The following is a 7,258-nucleotide window of genomic DNA, read 5'->3' on the forward strand; positions in this document are numbered from 1 at the left end:
CAAAGAGCCCACTCGTGATCAATTATGCATTAACTCTTTATTTTTTTTTTCTTTTCTTTTTTTCTATTTTTTTTCTCTTTTTTTATATATTTTTTCCAAAATTTCCGAGCAAGTGTGTTTTGCTCCATCTTGCTCAACCCTAGACTACTCGCATAAAAATATGAGCCGACTACTAGCCATTTGACGCCTAGCCACAATTAGCAATGAATTCCATTTTTCACTCCATTTTTTTCTTTTCATGTCTTTTATCACTAAGAACCTATTATAAAATTCTAAGCATAATCAATAGATTAACCTCGAAAATCATCAAACCATAACAACAATCTAGTCCTTAAGCATTCTCTTAGACTTAGTGAAATTATAAGTGTTTCTAGCATACATATCAACCTACATGACTCAACATCACTTTAACGCTATCACTACACTCGCATCAACATCACAAATTAATTGGTAAATCAGCGCAAAAGGGATCATGGTATATGCATGAGCTACATGACATGATAAATAAAGCTATAAATAAAAAAAACTATATGGCAAAAAATATGCAATTATATGAACTAAACTATCATGAATATGTAACTATATGACACACACACAAAATATTCCTTAACTACCAACCCCAAACTTAAAATCTTCACTGTCCCCGGTGAAGGTAGTAGAAAGGAACACAGGGTATACCTACTCGGAGAGATCATCATCATCATCACCCTCAGAGGGTATACCTGCTCTGTGTCTCGTACATAGCATCCATCCTCCTCGACAGCCTCCTATACTGGGCATCAGCCATCCCAGCACCCTCCTGAGCTCTAGAAGAACCAGCCTCATCTCGCCTTGGCCTCGCCATGGTAGCACCTCATGCTGGACGCCTTCCTGGAAGACGATAACCAGGCCCATGCTCCTCGGGCTCACCACTGGTCCACTCCTGCATCGCATGCAAAGTCCCGGAGTCAATAGGAGCGGCCGGCAACTATAACTGCTCATGAGACGGCCACTGAACTCCCATTGCTCGGCAAAGCTTTGTAACTGTGGATGCATAAGGGATGTTCATGTGCTTAGCTCCCCTCAAAAACTTCAGAATTCCTTGGTAGATGAACTCACCAAGGTCTACATAGTACTCCTCATTCAAAATTTCCCATAACAACTGTGCTCTCTCAACTGTGACCTCATGTGCATGTGAAGTAGGCAAAATATTAGCGCAAATAAAAGCATTCCATGCACGGGCATACCTGTTCATCGCAATCGCCGGAAAATGGCGATACTCATTAGTCCCAGTCTTGAAGGTCCAAACTGTGCCCGACCTACAGAGAGTAGCACAAATCAAGTCCAAGTCAAAGTCCTCGGCAGTCTTCTCATTCCAATTCTCCTTCGCGGGCTTCCTCTGTCGCTGCCCAATCACACGGCGAATCGCCACTGGGTGATAATCCACCGTCATCCCCCGAACCACAGAATACCCATTCTTCTCAGCCTTCGCATTCACATAGAACTCGCGAACCACGTTCATCGGAACTGCTTCAGGAGACTCACAAACCCTTCTCAGCAATCATAAGCAACAACTCACCATCCCTCCCCGATGGTAAGAACCCCCTCTCCTTCAGAATCGGCTTACCCAGAAGCCTAGTATACTCCTCCTCAGCAGCCCTATCATTCAAACGAGGTCTCGCAGCAGTAACCCTCGAAGAATCAGCAGTAGGGACAGTGTTGTTGCTATTGATAGTCCTTGATCTCTTGGGTGCCATCGAAACTGAGTAAAAGTGTTTAAGATTTGTGTGTTTGGATTTGGGAGAGAGTTTAAGGTTTGAAAGTGTATGTGGAGTAAATGGAATAGGTGTATATATATATAGGGTAGGGATTAGGGTAAAATTTGATTAGGAGTGGGTTTGAGGGTTAAAAACATGGGATAATGGGGAAATAGGTCGTGGGTAATGGGCTGTATTTTGTTTTTTTTTTATTTTTCAATTTTTTTTGGATTTTTGTTGGACTTCAAATAAATTTCTCCCAGTCGGCCCCTGAGCGGTCGCTCAGCAGAGCTGAGCGGGCACTCAGGGGTCTTCTGGAATTTTTTTTTCCTTGCCCTGTTTTTCTGATTTTTTTGTGGTTTTGGATAGGTTACTAACTTCTAAGGGTTCCTGTAACAACAAATCATGGGTTGCCTCCCAAGAAGTGCTTCTTTTTCGTCATTAGCTTGACGTAGCGTACCTTACTCAAGTTGACAATAAAACGACACTAACCACTTTCCGGTTTACCGTGTCCCCATAGTAGTGCTTCAAACGCTGACCATTAAACTTGAATGCTAGGTCCGGATCATTCTAAAAAATCTCCACCGCTCCATGTGGAAACACAGTTTTGACAATAAAAGGTCCAGACCACCTTGATTTCAACTTCCCAGGAAAAAGTCGGAGACGAGAGTTGAATAAAAGAACTTGCTGCCCTGACACAAATAACTTAGGATGAAGCTTCCTGTCGTGCCACCTTTTCACTTTTTCCTTGTACATTTTGTTGTTCTCGTACGCTTGGAGTCGAAATTCATCTAGTTCATTAAGCTGAAGCATTCGCTTCTTTCCAGCTGCATCTAGATCCAGGTTCAACTTCTTCAACGCCCAATAGGCCTTATGATCAAGCTCTGCAGGTAAATGACATCCCTTACCATACCCAAGTTGAAATGGGGACATCCTAAGTGGAGTCTTATATGCTGTTCTGTAAGCCCAAACAGCTTCATCGAGCTTTAAAGACCAATCATTCCTTGACAGACAAACAACCTTCTCTAAAATGCGCTTGATCTCTCTGTTAGACACTTCCGCTTGACCATTCGTTTGCGGATGATAGGCAGTAGTAACACGATGATTCACATTGTAGCTCTGCATCATAGAAGTAAACTTACGGTTGTAGAAATGCGACCCTTCATCACTTATGATTACTAGTGGCGTTCCAAACCTTGTGAAAATCTGCTTATGAAGAAAATTCAACACCGCCTTTGCATCATTCATTGGTAAAGCTTTGACTTCTACCCATTTTGAGATATAATCGACTGCGAGCAAGATATACTGATTATTGCAGGATGAGATAAAAGGCCCCATGAAATCGATTCCCCAAACATCAAAGACCTAGACTTCGAGCATCACATTTAACAGCATCTCATCCTTTCTCGTAAGATTTCCCACTCTTTGGCAACGATCACACCTTAAAACGAACTGATGAGCATCCTTAAACAAAGTAGACCAGAAAAAACCTGCTTGCAGAATACGAGCTGCCGTCTTCTCACCACCATAGTGTCCACCATAAACTGTGGAGTGGCAGTCTCGTAATATCCCCTCCGTCTCACAGAATGGGATACATCTCCTGATGATCTGGTCAGTTCCCTGTCTAAACAAATACGTTTCATCCCACATATACCACTTCACCTCATGCAGAAACTTCTTCTTTTGAGCTATGGTCAAATTAGGAGGCATTATATTGCTGACAAGATAATTCACAATATCTGTGAACCATGGCTCTTCCTCCTGAACTGCGAACAACTGCTCATCCGAAAAAGATTCGTTGATCAATGTCTTATCATATGAAGTAGACTCGGGATTCTCCAATCTAGAGAGATGGTCAGCTACTTGATTCTCGGTACCTTTTCGATCCTTAATCTCTAACTCAAATTCCTGTAGTAAGAGCACCCAACGAATGAGTCTCGGCTTCGAATCCTTCTTGGAAACCAAATAGCGAATGGCCGCATGATCAGTGAACAGTGTCACCTTTGTCCCAAGCAAATAAGATCGAAATTTTTCAAAACCAAAGACTATAGCCAAGAGCTCCTTCTCAGTAGTGGTGTAGTTTATTTGGGCCCCATTTAAGGTCTTGCTAGCATAGTAGACCACATGAAAGAGATTAACCTTGTGCTGCCCAAGAACTGCGCCCACCGCATAATCACTCGCATCACACATCATCTCAAAAGGCTCTGTCCAATCAGGTGCTGTAATAACTGGTGCAGTTATCAAACTCTTCTTGAGAGTCTCGCATGCCGTTAAGCAGTCATCATCAAATTTAAAAGGCACATCCTTCTCAAGCAAGTTGCACAACGGCTTAGATATCTTCAAAAAGTCCTTGATGAAACACCGATAAAAACCCGCATGACCAAGAAAACTATGAATTCCTTTCACAGAAATAGGTGGTGGAAGATTTTCAATGACTCCCACCTTGGCTTTGTCCACCTCAAGACCCTTGCTAGAGACCTTATATGCCCAAGAATAATGCCTTCACGCACCATAAAAAGACATTTTTCCCAATTGAGCACCAAATTAGTTTTCACACACCTTTTGAGTACTGCACGAAGATTATTCAAACATTCATCATACGAATGTCCAAAGACGGAGAAGTCATCCATGAACACCTCGACATTATTTCCAATCATATCAGAGAATATAGCCATCATACATCTCTGAAAAGTGGTCGGTGCGCCACATAAGCCAAATGAAACTCTGTAAAAAGTAAATGTGCCAAATGGACAAGTGAAGGTAGTCTTTTCTTGATCCTCTGGTGTAATACAAATCTGATTATACCCCGAATAACCATCCAGAAGACAATAATACTTATGACCGGCCAACCTGTCAAGCATTTGATCAATAAACGGAAGAGGGAAGTGATCCTTCCTTGTGGCCTTATTCAACTTTCTGTAGTCCATGCATACCCTCCATCATGTGACTGTTCTCGTGGGGATGAGCTCGTTCTTCTCATTTGCTACAACGGTGATACCTCCTTTCTTAGGTACACATTGCACGAGGCTCACCCAAGAACTGTCAGAAATAGGATAAATGATTCCTGCATCCAGCCACTTCAAAATTTCTTTCTTCACCACTTCTTTCATGATAGGATTAAGTCTGCGTTGTTGCTCAACAGTCGGCTTACTACCCTCTTCTAGCAGAATCTTATGCATGCAGTATGAAGGGCCGATCCCTTTGATGTCTGTTATAGTCCATTCGATATCCGATTTGAATTCTCTCAAGATCCTTAAGAGCTTGTCCTCCTCACTACCTGAAAGGTCACATGCAATAATAACAGGTAAAGTAGATGCATCATCTAAAAAAGTATACCTCAAGTGTTCAGGCAATGGTTTAAGCTCCAAGGTAGGTGCTTCCTCAATAGATGGTTTGAGCTTTCCTTAAGCATTTTTGAGGTCCGAAGTACCAATAGATTCAAATGGCATGTCTAGCTTTCGCCTCCAGGGAGAAGCATTTAGATATTGTAGTTGCTCATTGCCATCCTCATCATCGCTGTCAAAATCCCCCACTAAGGCCTTCTCTAATGCATCAGTCATTAGCATATGATCAAGTTCTGAAGTAACCGCAGAATCAATCAAATCCACTTTTAAGCACTCCTCATCTTCTGTAGGGAATTTCATTGCTTTGAATACATTGAATGTCACATCATGATCCTGCACCCGCATAGTAAGTTCACCTTTTTGCACATCTATCAAGGTATGACTTGTAGCCAAGAAAGGTCTCCCCAAGATTTTGGGAATCTTCTTATCTTCCTCGAAATCCAGAATAACAAAGTCTGCAGGAAAGAAGAGCTTATCCACCTTTACTAGCACATCCTCCACTATGCCTCGTGGGTAAGTAATAGAACGATAAGCCAATTGTAAAGACATGTATGTGGGCTTTGGATCAGGCAAATTCAACTTTTTAAAGATCGACAACGGCATCAGATTGATGCTTGCTCCCAAATCACACAGGCACTAGTCAAAAGACAAATTGGCAATGGTGCAAGGAATGGTGAAGCTACCTGGATCTTTAAGCTTTGGAAGTAACTTTTGTTGCAGCACAGCACTGCATTCTTCCGTTAGAGCAACAGTCTCAAGGTCATCCTGTTTCACCTTCCTTGAAAGAATACTCTTCATAAATTTCGCATAACTAGGCATTTGCTCCAGAGCCTTAGCGAAAGGTATATTGATGTGAAGTTTCTTGAACATCTCCAGAAACTTACCGAACTGCTTATCTAGCTTTTGTTGTTGCAATCTCTTAGGGAAAGGTGGTGGAGGATAGAGTTGTTTCTCCCCTGTATTACCCTCAGGCAGAGTGTGTTCAACAGTAGTCTTCCTTGGTTCCGCCGCTTTCTCCTTTTGCTTAGCTTCTTCATCACCAACTTCAGCTTCTCCTTCTTTTACTTTTTCAGCATCAGCAACTTTTCCAGACCTTAAGGTAATAGCCTTGACTTGCTCTTTAGCTTCCTTCCTTCCTGGCACTTCAGTATCACTGGGAAGTGTGCCAGGTTGACGATTGAGCACTGCATTGGCTATTTGACCGATTTTATTTTCCAAGGTCTTGATAGAAACCACCTGACTTTTGCATAATATCTTAAGTTCCTCAAAATCAGCACTAGAGGGTGGAGCTGTACTTCCTTGTTGAGGATATGATTGCCTTTGAGCATAATGTTGTGTTGTTGGAATCCAGGTGGATTGAACTGTTTACTTATGCCTTGCTGATATGGTTGCTGAATAGCATTCTGATTATTACTCCAGCTGAAATTTGGATGATTTCTGTTGTTAGGATGATAAGTAGCTGGCACAGGCTGTTGTTGTTGCTGATAATTATTCACATACTGAACAGATTCGTTAACAAAAGAACATTGATCCGTAGCATGAGAACCTGTACAAAGCTCACAGACCATAGCTATCTGATTGACCCCATAGGTGGCTAGAGAATCGACCTTCATAGACAGCGCTTGGAGCTGCGCTGCAATAGCTATAGCTGCATCGACTTCCAGAATACCTACTACCTTCCCAGGCATCATCCTTTGAGTTGGGTTTTGATGCTCATTTGCAACCATAGTCTTAATAAGATTATAAGCCTCAGTATAGCTTTTGGCCCACAAGGCGCCTCCAGCTACAGCATCGAGCATGGGCCGAGATTGGGCCCCCAAACCCTTATAGAAACCAGTGATCACCATCCAATCAGGCATTCCATGATGTGGACACTTTCCCAACATCTCCTTGTAGCACTCCCAAGCTTCGCACATAGATTCTGTAGGTTGCTGCGCAAACTGAGTAAGAGCACTCCTCATAGCAGCAGTCTTCGCCATTGGATAAAACTTCACCAGAAACTTTTGCGCAAGATCTTGCCAAGTAGTGATAGACCCAGCTGGTTCAGAATGTAACCAGTCCTTAGCTTTATCCCTCAGAGAGAATGGGAAAAGCCTCAGCTTGATAGCCTCATCAGACACACCATTATATTTGAAAGTACTGCAGATCTCGACAAAATTCCTTATGTGCATGTTGGGG

General features: G+C 42.4%; 1 non-coding gene across 1 annotated transcript; it reads left to right on the top strand.

Moving 5' to 3' along the window:
* Positions 1–6,937: 6,937 nt before the first annotated feature.
* On the top strand, positions 6,938–7,044 carry LOC141688050 (small nucleolar RNA R71). Its single transcript, XR_012561519.1, has one exon. It is a non-coding gene; the product is annotated as a small nucleolar RNA R71 (small nucleolar RNA).
* Positions 7,045–7,258: the final 214 nt, after the last annotated feature.

This window comes from Apium graveolens, chromosome 9 (assembly GCF_009905375.1).
Source record: "Apium graveolens cultivar Ventura chromosome 9, ASM990537v1, whole genome shotgun sequence".
Classification (NCBI taxonomy): domain Eukaryota; kingdom Viridiplantae; phylum Streptophyta; class Magnoliopsida; order Apiales; family Apiaceae; genus Apium; species Apium graveolens.